This window comes from Lepisosteus platostomus, unplaced genomic scaffold (genome assembly GCF_059453375.1).
Source record: "Lepisosteus platostomus isolate fLepPlt1 unplaced genomic scaffold, fLepPlt1.hap1 Scaffold_48_H1, whole genome shotgun sequence".
Classification (NCBI taxonomy): domain Eukaryota; kingdom Metazoa; phylum Chordata; class Actinopteri; order Semionotiformes; family Lepisosteidae; genus Lepisosteus; species Lepisosteus platostomus.
In genome coordinates this window covers 469,252-485,460 of record NW_028291668.1, presented here as the reverse complement: position 1 = coordinate 485,460, position 16,209 = coordinate 469,252, and the positions used below count along the sequence as shown (strand labels likewise).

The 16,209-nt window shown below is 42.5% G+C and overlaps 7 non-coding genes across 7 annotated transcripts; 2 read left to right on the top strand and 5 right to left on the bottom strand.

The window, feature by feature from the left end:
- Positions 1–210: 210 nt before the first annotated feature.
- trnan-guu (transfer RNA asparagine (anticodon GUU)) lies at positions 211–284 on the bottom strand. The gene has a single exon. It is a non-coding gene; the product is annotated as a tRNA-Asn (tRNA).
- A 1,126-nt stretch (positions 285–1,410) lies between these two features.
- trnar-ucg (transfer RNA arginine (anticodon UCG)) lies at positions 1,411–1,483 on the top strand. Its single transcript has one exon. It is a non-coding gene; the product is annotated as a tRNA-Arg (tRNA).
- Positions 1,484–3,031: 1,548 nt separating this feature from the next.
- On the bottom strand, positions 3,032–3,113 carry trnas-uga (transfer RNA serine (anticodon UGA)). The gene has a single exon. It is a non-coding gene; the product is annotated as a tRNA-Ser (tRNA).
- A 4,544-nt stretch (positions 3,114–7,657) lies between these two features.
- On the bottom strand, positions 7,658–7,731 carry trnai-aau (transfer RNA isoleucine (anticodon AAU)). The gene has a single exon. It is a non-coding gene; the product is annotated as a tRNA-Ile (tRNA).
- A 561-nt stretch (positions 7,732–8,292) lies between these two features.
- On the bottom strand, positions 8,293–8,363 carry trnag-gcc (transfer RNA glycine (anticodon GCC)). Its single transcript has one exon. It is a non-coding gene; the product is annotated as a tRNA-Gly (tRNA).
- A 4,596-nt stretch (positions 8,364–12,959) lies between these two features.
- On the bottom strand, positions 12,960–13,101 carry LOC148633256 (U4 spliceosomal RNA). Its single transcript, XR_015934050.1, has one exon. It is a non-coding gene; the product is annotated as a U4 spliceosomal RNA (small nuclear RNA).
- Positions 13,102–15,347: 2,246 nt separating this feature from the next.
- On the top strand, positions 15,348–15,419 carry trnag-ucc (transfer RNA glycine (anticodon UCC)). Its single transcript has one exon. It is a non-coding gene; the product is annotated as a tRNA-Gly (tRNA).
- The last annotated feature ends 790 nt before the right edge of the window (positions 15,420–16,209 follow it).

Here is a 16,209-nt window from a genome sequence, read left to right as displayed (position 1 = left end):
GACTTATTCTGCTGATCGTTTTGGTGAATAATGATTGAGGCGCGTTAAGAGAAAGGTAGCTGCGTCAGCATGCTTAGGCTGCAAAGGATCAAACAAAGGTTTACTCCATGCTGAAAAGAGAAGAAAAGAAGCACAACGTTTCGACTGTGGAGCCTTCTGCGCCATCTTCTTTAGCGGTGATGATGTTTACATTGGAAAAACTGAGACATGCGTCTCTGGGTGGGCTTGAACCACCAACCTTTCGGTTAACAGCCGAACGCGCTAACCGATTGCGCCACAGAGACTGACGGCCGCTTGTGCTCCCTACATTTGCAGGTTTATGGTCAAAGAAAACAATCACTTGCGCTTCTTGCAGCCGGCAATCTTTTTCCACTGACAACCAAGAAATGGATTTCATCTTTCACAAGCTGTATGGATTTCTTCAAAAACAAGTTATTCCAGAAAGGAAATGAATTCTTGCATTAAACTGAACCAAGCTGTACATGTTTGTCTGAAATGAGACATTCGGCACAACAAGACACGGAGAGAGGCACCACTGGTATTCAGACCCACGATCGCCTGCTTACTAGGCGGGCACTTTAAGCCACTAGGGAGCACCGCACTTTTACAGACACTTGGACACATCTGCGTTCGGTGTGCACTTAACATGCTCTCTGAGCCCGTTGCCTCCGTCCCATTTAATAGCAGAACTGACGCCAAGAGAAATGATGAGAAATGGCATTTATCGGGCACTTTTCATGTCCAAGCTGTGCATTCTTTGGCAACACCATTTTTTCTTTTGTTTAATTTCTATACTTATTGATAGAATAAAAACGATATGTCATGTACTGTAAGGGAAATGTCTCTTTTTTTTAATGGGGAAAGCTAGCACCAGCAAATGTTGTGTTTAGAAGAAGTGATTTAACATGACACGTGACCTAATTTACCGGAGCAAAAGCTCACCCAGCAAGCCCTGCTTTACTTCTACAGGAGAGAAGTACTGTAGAGTCTGCAAGATGTTCAGCTGGGTAGCTACGTCAGCATGCCTCGGCTGCAAAGGAACAAGCAATGGGTTTATTGCATGCTGAAAAGAGAAGAACGGAAACAGCGTTTCGACTGTGAGGTCTTCTCACACCTGTAAAAGGCTCCATGGTTTTCTTTCTTCTCTTTTCAACATGGAATACACCTATTGTCTGCAAGATGTGACAATTTCATGGTGTTTTGGAAGAAAACCTTTTTTCTTTGAATTCAAAATCAATCGGAATTTCAGCACGACACATCAACACTTTTTCTGTTTTAAGGAGATGATATTTTAAACCTGATAAAAATAGTAGGAAACACAAGTTTCTTGCTGTGAAAATTTAGATGGGGAAGTGTACTACTAGTAGCAGTGTAGAGCTCTCTGTGGTGGAGTGCAAGCGCATGTTCTATGGGCCAGTGGCGTAATGGATAACGCGTCTGACTTCGGATCAGAAGATTGTAGGTTCGAGTCCTGCCTGGCTCGTGAGGCTTTTAAACCTCTCAGGTTCCTCGGTAACAGGTTGCCGTCATGTATATGAACTATAGAAAAGCATTTGCCACAACCCGTAAATTAGCACGCAAGTGCGGGCTAGTGAACACAGAACTGTATGGAGATCATCTCCAGCTCCGAGCTCAATTGCAATGAAAAAACATGCAGAGCAGCTGAATTTGTGCTCGGTAGGGTGGGGAGGACTCAGCATTGCTATTGTTCTAATTGGCATGAACTGCAGGGGATCTGAATCAGAACATGTCAGTTAGTTCGATCATTGCGTCAATATGTAGGGCACGTTAATACAGAATTATTACTTTGTCTGTCTCGTCTTTGTATATAGCTGAATGTCCCTGACAATTTCATGTTAGTTTTTAAGAACGACATTGGTGCTAATATATACATATATAGCATATAAGGAACACGTAAAAGTTTAGTCCATGCTAAAAAGATAAGAAAACCGCCACAACGTTTCATCTTGGAATAAATCTTTACTTGTTGTTTTGCAGCCTACCCATTCTGACCTAACTCCTCCCTTGAAATTCCCTAACAGATAAGGGTACGTAACGGCTCATGCGATGCTCAGTTGCAATTTGTCCCAAAACAAACAAGAACAGCAGCTGAGGGTTTGAGTTTGAACATGCACTGTATTAAAGCAGCTTTTATTTCCATTGATAAATGCTAGATATTCCTACAGAGATTCTCCAGGTGAGTACGCGATTCCTGTTTCTGTTTCTATTTCTGTTTCATATATAAATATATACAGTATATATATATATGTTACATGTGTCTCTGCAATAGTACAAATGTGTTATACACTATCAGGGGCTGCTTTTTTGTGCACCTCATCTACAACAAGGGTTTTTTTTCATTTATGTTTGTGGACCTTCACTATTTGAGGAAGTGAGTTAGATAAGAAAGTTACAGGTATGGTGAGCAATGACTGACAAAGGCACGTACTGCGTATTCCTTACAGAAGTGTAAGCAATTTGTTCTAAAAAACACCGGCTAAAGTCCAACATCGTTAGCAATCTTATTACTTAAACAGAATTAACATCAATAAACTGTAAGGTGCTGGTACATGCGAGTAGATTTGATCTTCTATTAAACAAAAATGCAATTACAGCTCTAAAAAGGTCAACCTAGACTTCTGTAACAGATCTGTTCAGGTCATCGCTGTTCCTCTGACCTTGTGAGTCTTTGGAATTTTAAAAGTGTATTTTGCTTGCCTTTCATGTGGTCTGTGTACAAGTCACTGTGGCGTATGCGGTCCTACACAGCCTTGCTATAGACGTGACGAGCCTCCGCTATGTTGCAATGGAGAACAGGTTCAGTACGGAGCTGCCGAGAAAATTCAGCTGGAAAGCTCGTTGCAGAAAAGCATCGGTATCTGTGTCCAGCGGCAAAGCGTCCTTCGTGGGTGCTGAAGAATCGATTTCACAGGCTGCGGGTCCAGGCGATTTAGAGTGTTAAAGGTCCCAGCGAAAACGAAACGGCGCTGGTCCTTTTACACGCACGCACGCAACCAAATGCAAAGGACGCTGTAGTCGGCAGGATTTGAACCTGCGCGGGGAGACCCCAACAGATTTCAAGTCCGTCACCTTAACCACTCGGCCACGACTACAGCGAGCGCCGTGGCCGCTGCCTTCTTGCTACAATCGAACAGGGAGTGCGAGGCGGCGGCGGCAGCGGAGGCAACTTTTTTCAAGTTCGCTCTCCGTTTAAGAAACCTTTTACGCCATACGTGCAAGCACACACACACACACCTCAGAGGACTTAAGGGTGGCTTCAAGTTGGAATGATAAAGTCTCCCCGTTCGGACATGAAAACAGAACGTTCTTAGACAGAAAGCAATCAACAACGGAGACATGTGGACGACGATTTTAGTCACTGCACTTTGAATAGCATTTTTGCTCCAGTTACAGGAGATGCACCAATGGCCCTTGACCTACGCTCTTACCAATGCCTTGAACATTCAAACAAAACAGCCCTCAAGTCCTGCGGTTTAATATAACGCTGTTACGTGTCGAGGCAGTATTTGACTCTGTCCTACTGTTGAGACACGGGGCGTATATGGAAACGAACACATGCTACGGATCGTCTCTAATCGGTCCCTACAGTTGGAAGGCTCCTTGAAGCGTGCACCCCCATCATTCATCTTTGCGCATCTGTGAAAGGTAGACTCTTGAGCAATGTTTGAGCCAGCTCTAAGGCAACTAGTGCTATTGGATAGAGACCTCTGGAAGATCCTAAGAGTCTCTTAACACCACTTCCAGCAGCAAGCTTAATTGTTCGCTGGAGGTCTCCCACCCAGGTACTGACCAGGCAAAGAATCACCACTACATTGAATGAGGAAGTTAATCCTGAAATCCAATTACATATCTCAAGGTAAGACAAATCCATAAGAACATGTCTTAGTATTACTTCGTTTATCCTATTCCATAATGTCATTATATATAATACCATACAACAGTACGATCCTTACTAACTGCATGCGTTAAAATTGCACATCAGCACATAGCAGGGGGCACATAGCCGCGATGTATTATCAATGTTAAATTTCAACCATAATATCGACAACATTAATAAACGCATACGTTGAGAAAATATCGAACCCAGCATATTTTCCGGTTATATACCACAATGCATTGCTAGTATTCGTTGGTCACCATTTTGGACACGTTTTTCAAACGTAGAAGTATATCCGCAAATATCTCAGCAATCCTCTTTTGACGAGTAAGTATGAACAATAATAATACTATCTGAATACACACAGATCTTTCTTAATATTATTTTGATTAAAATAGTACGTGAATAAGCAAAAAATGGTACATAAAAATAGTGTGAATGGGGAAGATGGCACAAAATCGTTTTGCCATTTCTCTATTCTTATTCTATGTTGTACTTTCAAACTTTAGGTACTCTTTAATTAGGACAGACTTTATTGCTCAACTGCTATGATGCAAGCCAAATTTTATACATTTATTTCAGCTTTGAGCTTTCAGCTTTGTCCAACCTTGAACTCACCGGCCGTGGTTAACACGTGTTGGATTTTAACGGGCTCTGTGTGTTCGATGTACATAAGCCACTGAATGCTGGGTGTAGAAAATCGTTTTTGCTGGTGGTGGTAATTGTCATGGGGTAGCAACGCTATCGTCTCTTCCTGTAAAAACATAAGTCTGAACATGGCCATGCAGACACTAGCGATGGTCACAAACTGAAAGGGGTCGATGCACACAACGCAGGCGGCCCCTGACTCAGTCACGCGTGTCTGTCTGGTCATATTCATGACCTTGTCCCAAAACCTGACACAGCCTTCTCTTAGAATTGCCACATCCAACTGGCAGTAACGTTTCAACTCTCTCTGTAAGTTAAACACACTTCCCTTGCATTCTTCATACCAAACCAAAAACTCGGCTTTCTCCCTCTGCAGCATGTAGTTAACGCCGTAAAGTTCTGGCGGCGGCATCGGGCTGACATAATTTTGGTTTTCTGAAGTGTTCATCAAGTGTGGAAAATGACCCTTACCCCCGGGGAACCCCATGGCGGCCGACAGTTTGCTTAATTTCATAGGTAGAAAGTTTAAAGAATCGATAAATCTGATGTTCAGAGCTTTTACGGTCATACACATTATCTTACCACCCTGATTAATTAGTTCAACGTCCATCTTTTCATCTTACAACTGTCTGATTACTAGGTAATTGTCATATCCCTTGCCATTGTGCGATATGAATGTATGGTTTTTGAAACGTCTATCGATAAATTTACACACAAAATCCTTTAGACAAGTTTCACCATAAAATTCCCAGCTTCGTTTATTGTTAATATGAAGGGCATGGATGTAATTTGGTATGTGTGTCCCCGTTTCTTGCATGCATTCAAAGTCGAAAAAAATGTACTTGTTTGAAATTTTGGGGTTGTCCAAAGGCAGTATGTAGCACAAATGTGTGTCAGGGGTGTCGATCACGTTGTTACAATGCGAGCACAGTTTCTCTTTACATTTGTGACTAGAGAGGTTATAAACCTCACATTTCTCACAAAAGACCCTGCGCTCACACTTACTAACACCCGTCGCTGCATTCCGAAAGTGTCTCGCCAAACATTGAGAGCTACGACAAAAGACCTTACAGGCCGGACAATTCTGAATTTCTGCATCAATTTCGCAACACTGGGGATCTAAACAGGTTTTACAAGTTTTAACACAGGCGTGTGCGTTCTTGTGGCTATACGCCGCATGGTAGTTAGTGCAAAAATATGCCGCCCCCACAAAAGCTTTAAAATTTAAAACCCCATAAAAATGCTCTTCATGCAGTAGAACAAAAAGTATTTTAGAATTAGGTGGTGTGGGCCCCGTTGTAAAATATTTCCAATCACCCTGGTCATGGTACAAAATTTTAATGACCACCTTTAAATGTTTTTCAAAAGCAGTAATGTCTGACAAACTAATTTTCTGATTCTCTGAAAAACCCAACTCTTTGTGCATTCGTTTAGCGCCCTGTAACATTTCCCCATTGGTACAACCTTCATTCAACAAACCGTACACACTCCCAGTGAAACACAGATTACCGCCCGTGTAATGTAAGTCGATAAGGTGCGCTTTTTTCTGAGCAATTACCCAGAACGGATTTAAATCTTCGACGGGCACCCCCCTGCATATTCCTAACTATCGTCACCACTAATCGGAGGCTGTCATCGGTGAGAATTTCTGTGTGGCTCTGTAAGAGGTCTGAGATGTGGCTTAAAAAATCAGCAGCATTTAATTCTCCGGGTTGTCTCCTGCGTGAGAACAAGGGTTTGTTAAAACCACCCGCAGTCAAACGCAGCTGTACAAAATCATTCGCCCCGATGTTTGGAGAAAGTTCATCCAATATTCTCTGGACTGCACCATGCACATGTTTAGTCATTTATCCCGGTGGGTCTTCGCCAGTGCACCATGAAATAGCATTATCAGGTAACGAAATCCAGAGGTTAGATCAGCATCTTCTTTAGAAAAAAACGTCTAAGAGTCTAGCGGCGTAAACCTGGATCAGTTTTGGAAACACTGAATGTACACTTGCTAAAGCGGCTCTTAGATTCTCTAAACCCCGCTTTTTATCCACCTCATTAGTGCCCACCTTTGATACTAACTGTGCAATATACCGCACTGAGTCTCCCACATCACCAAACACCAAGTCTTTAGGCGTGTTATTATTTCTCTCCGAAGGCTTGACACGTTTGGTTTTGATCAGCGTCTTAACAGCCGTCTCCGATGCAGTCACCACCTTAGGGTCCGACGTTTCCACCACACTTTTTTCACCGCTCGTCGATACAGCTGCTGTGTGAATAACGCCAATGCTCCATATCTCAAAATCAGAAAACTACACTGTGATAAAAATAAAAGACTTTTCAACACAACAATCAATTAAATCTAAATGGTCAAAATCAGAAAACTATGATAACTATGATAAAAACGCCACATATGTGGCACATCCTTACACAAAGGGCTGCGGGTGAATGGAAAAAGTTACCCGGACATGTTGTTACACCGGTTTCCTTTAAGACTGTGGTGGTGCTACTGGGTTAAGCGGCATGGTTAACGGCATACAGACCCCTGGCACAGACCACTTGTGCCAGGGGTCTGTATGCCATTCCCAAAATCCACCTGCTGGATTTTGGGAACTTCAGGACGAGTGGGAATTTTCTCCTATCTGTCAATTCTGTTTTGTTTTGGAGACTCTTGGCTGCCTATGTTGTACAGTGCAGCGTGAAGGAAACATTTTCCAAAACTGTGTCAACTCAAAATTTGTAAGAAAACCTCTCTAGCTGCTTTAACTCTCTTCATTTTTGTCATTTAATGTGACACTCGATGTATAACTGGAGCCTCACATATGCAAATGGTGAGGCTCCAGTTCGACACCACTTTACAGTATCTGACAAAAGCATGGCAGATTGTGCCATGACCGGCAGATAACTTCTGCTTATTTTTACCATATTAAACATTGGAAATCCAACCACTTGCATTTGTGACACTTGATTTTGGCTCCACCTAAGACACTCTTAAATCTTCAAACACTTTTCTCTTCTCCCGCAACACTCTTGTCTGTCGGCACTATGTGGCAGCGTTGCATGACAACCCATCTCACCACGGAAAGGAACCTAACAGCTTTGGTAAGAGAGGAGAAAAGGACCTGGCCCGTACGGGGCTCGAACCCGTGACCTTGGCGTTATTAGCACCACGCTCTAACCAGCTGAGCTAACCGGCCTCACGACAGTAATCCTCTCTGTGCTGCAAAAAATCGATCTCAGGGAATTTCTTTTGCCCTCCTTTGAATAGAAAGCCGTGTAATTCAGTGTACGGGCTTTCTCGTGCATTTTCATGGTTCTTGTAACCCAAATCCTACACTGGCCTGAATTGCCCCCCCATTTCACAGCATTTTTCAGCTGATTTAAAATGTACCTAAAGGAGAAGCATTATTGAAGACCATCAATTACCAAAAGCTTTTGTCAAAGGTTTTGGTGGTCATTTTTAATGACCACAGAGCGCTGTGATCTCGGTTTTACATCTCATCCAAAAGACAGCGCCCTCTTACAACACAGCATCTCCGTCACTATACTGGGGCATTGGGACCCGCACAGACCTCAGGGTGAGCGCCCCCCCCCGCCGGCACCATTAACACCGCTTCCAGCTGAAAGCTTTGTTTTTTCCTGTAGCTCACCCTCATCCGGGTACTGACCTGGCTCACACCTGCTTAGCTTCAGTGGGTTTTTTGAGTTGCGAGTTGCAAGGGGATGCAAGTGATGGAGCCGCTTGCTGCAAAAGCCACTGCATTGGCCGGGAATCGAACCCGAGCCTCCCGCATGGCAGGCGAGAATTCTACCACTGAACCACCAATGCTTAGTGCCTGGGACTTCAAAAAAGACGCTTTTTTGGTGCTCTGTGCAAAACGCGTCGACATCTGCTTCCAGCTGCAAAATGCCATTCACGGACGCTGAAGAATTTATTTCCAAGGCAGCGGGTACAAGCGATTGGGTGTTTTAAAACCACCAGAAACAGCAAAGAGGCGCGCTTCTTTGCTTGCGCCGGAACACACCAACTGGAGGCGGACAACGTAGTCGGCAGGATTCGAGCTTGCGCGGGGAGACCCCAACGGATTTCTAGTCCATCGCCTTAACCACTCGGCCACGACTACAGCAAGCCCCGCTGCCGCTGCGTTCTTGCTACAATCTTACCTGGATCGCGAGGCGCCGGCGGAAGCCTATTTCAAAGTCGTTCTCCGTTTCAAAAAAACATTTCCACAATACAAGCCTTGCAGACAGACACGCCTCAGAGGACTTAAGGGTGGCTTCATGTCGGAATGATAAAGTCTCCCCGTCCGGACATGAAAATGCCACTTTGTTACACACAAAAAAAGAATCAACAACAGAGAAATGCCCACAAGCATTTGAAAGCCGCACCACGTCGCACTTGAAATAGCTCTTACATTAGTGGTAGATGCAGGAATCGCCTTTTTATTTACGCTCTTACCAACGCGATGGAAAGCAAAACAAAGCAAAGCAGAGCAAAACAAAACGAACAAACGAAAACCCTCACGTCCCGCACTCGCATATAACGCCGTTACGTGCCCAAGCGGTATTGTACGTCATCGTAGCACTGCACCCCGGGGCGTACGGTATAAGGGAACGAGCACACGCCATGAATCGCCTCGAATCACTCCCTACAGCTGTAAGGCGCCTTGAAGCGTGCACCCCCAACGTTCTTCTTTGCGCATCTGTGAAAGGTAAACTCTTGCGCAAACTCTGAACCAGCTCTAAGGAAACTAATCCGATTAGACGTTACTTTGACTCATCCTTTAAGGGACCCTTGTTAATTGGAGAAATCAATGATTTCGAATGAATTCTGTATGCGTTAAAAGACAGCTATACACAGAAAACATGCAGGACACTGCTCATGATGTTTCCCGAGCCGAAACACAGTGCGTTTTTCCAAGCCATTTGACAAAGCCCGCCCACTGAAAACTGCAGCAGATCGTGTAAAGGCGTTCAACTTTGTAACTACTGCACGCACAGGAAGCAGAATCAATTCCTCTTTTCAAACTGTCAAAGGTTTGCTGCAGGACATCGCACAATCTCTTTTGAACGGGGACAAACGATTTCTTATGGGGCGCAGTAAGTACAGACGTTTATAAAGCTCCACTCATGCCGACGATGCAGCATGAAGAAGCGCAACCTAACGTTTGACAGACAAAAGCCGGGCGCCGCTACGAGCAATATGAAATCAAACTGACAGCACACGACGTTTCGCGCTGACTCAAAAGTGATCTCGACAGACGCTGTTCTCTGCATAACGCTGAAAGAGCTAAAGAGCGTTTCTGTTGAGACGTAACCCAGTGGGCAAAAGACGTATAATATACGTCTATTAAACGCATACCTTAGACGTCTAAATGTGGTCTACAATTCGTCTAGAATGAAATTCTAATGTACGTCTAAAGTTATACGTCTATGTTTAGACGTTCATTATACATAAATGGTTGGAGTTCTATTATACGGATAAATTTAGAGGACTATTATACATATATGGTTGGAGTTCCGGATAACTTTAGAGGTCTATTATACGGATAACTTTAGAGGACTATTATACGTATATGGTTAGAGGTCTATTATACGTATAACTTTAGAGGTCTATTATACGTATATGGTTAGAGGTCTATTATACGTATAACTTTAGAGGTCTATTATACGTATATGGTTAGAGGTCTATTATACGGATAACTTTAGAGGTCTATTATACGTATATGGTTAGAGGTCTATTATACGCATAACTTTAGAGGTCTATTATACGTATATGGTTAGAGGTCTTTTATACGGATAATTTTAGAGGTCTATTATACGTATATGGGTAGAGGTCTATTATACATCAAAGATAGATTTTATAGGTGTAGAAACAAGTAAACCAAGCCAATGATTAGGTTTAGAAATTTATTCTGAAAATACACATTCACACCTGAAACATATGTATTTCAAATTATACATTGTATACAATCAATCAACAATCAACATATGGGCAATAATCATAAAAAACACAACTAGTCTTAAACTTCACCTACAAATTCTGGTAACATGGCAATATACAGTATAGTAATGACAAACACAAAACTAATTACATTAACACACTAACTCAAAACCACATTTTGATTCAAATATACATTTTAAAATGTACAACTTCTATATTTCCAAGAAAAAAAAATATTACAATGGAAGTTAAGACGATTTTTGTCCACTATTTGCAAACCCTGTCTAATTGTCCTGTTAGAACCAAAAACCTATTATTTTCAGAGTCCAGATCTCCTGGCCCCCTGCCTTGCATATGCATTCTTCAAGTAACACATTGTGTGCTCCTTTATTTCTTTTTCTGTTGATGTAGGGTGGGACTTCAGCACCGCAGCTAGGAGAAAATTATATAATATTACTTCCCAAATAAATGATGATTAATATCTTCTTTAGTATAATCTAAAAAATGAACGGTTTACTAAGCTCAAAGCTGAAATCAATGTATAAAATTTGGCTTGCATCATAGCAGTTGAGCAATAAAGTCTATCCTAATTAAAGAGTACCCAAAGTTTGAAAGTACAACATAGAATAAGAATAAGAGAAATGGCAAAACGATTTTGTGTCATCTTCCCCATTCACACTATTTTATGTGCCATTTTTTTGCTTATTCACATACTATTTTAATCAAAATAATATTAAGAAAGATCTGTATGTATTCAGATAGTATTATTATTGTTCATACTTACTCGTCAAAAGAGGATTGCTGAGATATTTGCGGATATACTTCTACGTTTGAAAAACGTGTCCAAAATGGTGACCAACGAATACTAGCAATGCATTGTGGTATATAACCGGAAAATATGCTGGGTTCGATATTTTCTCAACGTATGCGTTTATTAATGTTGTCGATATTATGGTTGAAATTTAACATTGATAATACATCGCGGCTATGTGCCCCCTGCTATGAGCTGATGTGCAATTTTAACGCATGCAGTTAGTAAGGATCGGTCACTGTTGTATGGTATTATATATAATTACATTATGGAATAGGATGGGGACAGGCCTGGCATCACGGGGGGAGGGGGGAATGTCGCCCCTTCAGTTTTGGGCAAAAAGTTTTACCTAACTTAATTTGCGCCCTAAAAAAATAGTTGTACTTTGTCAATGGTCAGACAACACTAAATGACACGAACAGTCACTCAGTCTGTTTGATGGGCAGGAGGGCTATCCGTCCAGGAACTGCACATATTATTGAGTGTCAACATTACGATCCTGTTTGCTCAGGTGGACCGATTCCTTGCAGTAGTTCCTTGCAGTAACGATTTAATACTTAAAATTGTTATATAACTAGGACTAGTTATAGCAGTCTGTGCTTTCTGTTGGTTTTACAACATTTTTTTCTTAACGATTCAGAACGTCCATGTAGCTGCAAAAATGAACGCTTATGGTACTTTTTGCTCCAGGCAATACAAACCGTGAGAGTGACGAAAAATGTGAAACTGAACTTCATCGCAAATACCAGATTGCTAGTCGTTATCTTCTATCATGAAGCACTAATCAATGGCATAGCTGCGAGATTTCATTTGGGTAGCTGCACCGAACAGCTCCGTTTCAACCGAAATATCACTCCCCCCTCAGAATTTCAGACGCCCCCCTACAGATTTTTCCTCGGGCACCGCACACTGATGGGGGACGGGGTGTCCAGGAAATGGTATCAACTTTTGTCAAGAAAATAAAAATAGAAACTCTATAGGCACTCAAACATTTTACTGTTTTTTTTCAGGCAGGTGGCAAGACCCCTCAGCAAAACCCTTGTATGCTAAGCTGTGGGCATTGATTCGTCGAATATACGTATATTTACGGCGAAATTACGGCTATACGTATATATACGTCGCCTCGACGTATAATCAACGTCGAATTGCAACCGTAAAATCGACGACATGAATAAACGCATATATAACGTCGAAAACACATCTAACACAGTGCCTGAGGCTTTTTACTGTATGTATCGTGTGTGCCGCAACTAGGAGTATACGGCACTCTGCACAGTGTACGAAGTAAATTATTTTCGCAGTAATTAATTTATTATATTTACTATATTTATTATACACATGTAAATTAATTGCTGCGAAAATAATTTACTTCGTACACTGTGCAGAGTGCCGTATACTCCTAGTTGCGGCACACACGATACATACAGTAAAAAGCCTCATGCACTGTGTTAGATGTGTTTTCGACGTTATATATGCGTTTGTTAATGTCGTCAATTTTACGGTTGCAATTCGACGTTGATTATACGTCGAGGCGACGTATATATACGTATAGCCGTAATTTCGCCGTAAATATACGTATATTCGACGAATCAATGCCCACTGGGAACAAGCTCGCTTCTTTCTACCATGATGTCACCATGACCAAATCTGTCTTTAAACACCTTGCTCAGTCTCTAACGAGACTGTCAAAAATAGCTTTCGCTGATTGTATTGCAAACCGGCGGAAGCGGGGTATTGGGAAAAGTTTTCAACTAGCAATAATCCCGCCTCGGCTAAACCTCACAGGCTACGATACTGCCACTGCGCAAAGCTGACGGTTGCCAGGCAACCGCGGGGATCCTATGGAAATCGTTATCAATCGTCTCATGGCATGTCGTTGCTGTAACGCTTCATATTTGTCGTCTTCTTCTAGCTTGAGGTTTTGAAGAATTTCATGACAGACAAGGGCTCCGTTGGGAACAAAGAAACCCGTTGATTCTTTTCAGCAGCAGAAATACAACCCTTTAAATACAAGATGACAGAACAATGACGAAGGGCATGCCGGGAGGAACTCATGCACTACAGAGGAAAGGGGGTGGGCACGTACAGTTCACATTCAAGCCACAAGTACTCTTCTCGGATGTTGCACAAACAAATCCTAACGTCTTGAAAGCATTGAGGCATGTTTGTGTCCCACTTCCCGTGGCTGCAGGATGACTGACACGAACGGACAAACACAATCTGTGGCGTTTAGCGTGACATAGTCTTGCAGGCATCGTGCTGTCTCACTGCAATACTATACCGCTGGAGGAAACAGTCCATCTGGCCATGAAACTCATTTGAACGTCTAGCTACAGCAACTAACAATATCATGATTTATTCAGGATGTGTGGAATCAGCACGTCCCGGAGACAGCTTCCGAAATCTTGAGCATTCTCTGGTGGTAGGGGCGTTCAAGATGGCGCTCAGGTGGGAGGTAAAGTTTAGTGGTTGAGGATTTTTTTTGAGTTTTTCATGACCTGAATGTTAATTTTTGCTTTTTTTGACTACAGAAAAATAAGGACTTAACACTACTTGTTTAAACTTCAGTTATAATTGAAAGAAAAAAAAACTATTTTTTTTAGGTTTAAGAATTTCGATATGAGTAACACTGGGAAAAGAAAAGAGAGTGCTGGGTCTTCGAAGGAGAACTCTAAGATACCTCAATCGTATATGTATAGCACTACAAGAAAATTGATGGCAACTAAAGGGAAAAGTGAAGCAGCTGGAGGGGACGTGGAAAGAGTGCTGGAGATGCGCTCGTACGCGAGCGCTCGCAGCCCAAGTGAGACTCAGCTGCCAGAGGAAGAGCCGGAGTCCCTGCCCAGCACACCTGTGAAAACCCCGGCAGCCAAGAGAGGAAGGGGCAACCTGACGCTGGAGGAGCTCCAGACCAACATCTTCAACATGATGGCACAGAGCATGGGTGAGCTGAAGGAAATGACTTGATCTAATACAGTCGCAATCGAAAGTCTTAAAAAGTCCATGGACTGTGTGTTTAAAGAGGTTGAAGACTTAAAGAGTGAAGTAAAAGTTCTTAAACAAGTAAATACCAAACAAGAAAAGCATATTAAAGAACTTGAATTGAAAGTGAACGATGTAGATAGATACCGTCGATGATGGAATTTAAAATTATTTGGAGTTAAAGAGGAACGTGATAAGGACCTTGTTGCAACAGTGAAGGGTATCTGTAAAAGGACCCTGCCGGACCAGGAGGACGTAATATCGGCCATTGACTTTGTTCACAAGCTCGGGAGAGCGAACATGTCTGGGCAAGTGCTCCCCAGATCGATTATAATACAGTTCACCAAGAGGACGGCGAGGGACATGCTGTGGCAAGCGGCGAGGGGGAATGAGTATTTGAATGGGAACAAACTGAGGTTTGCAGAGGACCTGTCTGCTGCGGACAGGAGTACCAGGAACCAGCTGTGGCCCCAGGTTGAAGCTGCCAGAAGAGAGGGGAGGAGAGCCTACTTTGTGGGAGCGAGGGCCTTTGTGGACGGGAAGGAGATTTGCTCCCAGTGACTGCTCAGTTAATGATTATGTTTGGTTTTATTTGTTATACCAGTATATACTAGTGTTTCTTTAGTGTTAGTTTGGAATGGTGTAGTTAAGTGTTAAGGACTGTTATAGTTCTGGTTCTTTGAAAAACTCAATAGTTTAGACAGTCTTAGAGTTAGTTATTTGCTTTTGTGTATGTCTTTTTCATGAATGCCAGAGGTACTCGAAATGTTGTTAAAAGAAAAACTGTGTGCTGAGTTTTATTTTTTACAGGAAACGCATGCATGTTGAAACTAAAGTTTATAAATAATTGAGAAATATTAAAGCAAGGAAAATATGATACATGTAAAATATACAATTTGATCACATAATTACTTAATTACCTCTGGTAGTTAAATGCTTTTTTCTGCTGCATTTTTTTTCTCTTGTACATGACTCTGATCCTCTTGTTGTATTTGTATTTGTAAATTCTATGTTTAATAAAAAATTTTTTAAAAAAAGCATTCTCTGGTGGTGTCCTGCAGACTTCCTGTGGGCATGCGTTGGTGGTATAGTGGTGAGCATAGCTGCCTTCCAAGCAGTTGACCCGGGTTCGATTCCCGGCCAACGCAGTGGTGAATGTTTTCAAATGCTATCATGAGCCTTGGATTGTGACTAGCAAAGCGAAGCCTTTTGAAAGAGCTAAAGCACTGAAAAACGGAATTGAGGGAGAATCTTACAGGGGATTCTGAGTGGTGTCTGCATACACGCAGTCCAATATGGGTGCTGAAAGCTTGAGCTACTCTCAATGTCATGCTGGCTTTCCCCGGAGTAAATCTGTTACATTGAAAGAATGCTTCTCGCAGGTTCAAAAAGGGACCCTTGTTAATTGGAGAAATCAATGATTTCAAATGAATTCTGTATGCGTTAAAAGACAGCTATACACAGAAAACATGCAGGACACTGCTCATGCGTGTGGAGTTCAGCCGAAACACAGTGCGTTTTTTCAAGCCATCTGACAAAGCCCGCCCACTGAAAACTGCAGCAGATCGTGTAAAGACGTTCAACTTTGTAACTACTGCACGCACAGGAAGCAGAATAAATTCCTCTTTTCAAACTGTCAAAGGTTTGCTTTACGAACGCCGCAGGACATCGCACAATCTCTTTTGAACAGGGACAAACGATTTCTTATGGGGCGCAGTAAGTACTGTTACTGTCACTGCTCGATACCGACGTTGGCCTACTATACCATGTTCAGCCACCGCTAGAAAATGTACGGCTCTAGCACCGGAGCAAGCAACAGGAGGGCCGACGTCAAACAGGCACATGTGTCAGACATGGAGAGCGACGAGAATGAGATTTGAACCCATGACTGCAGAGCACAATGAATTAGCAGTCCATCACCTTAACCACTCAGCCACC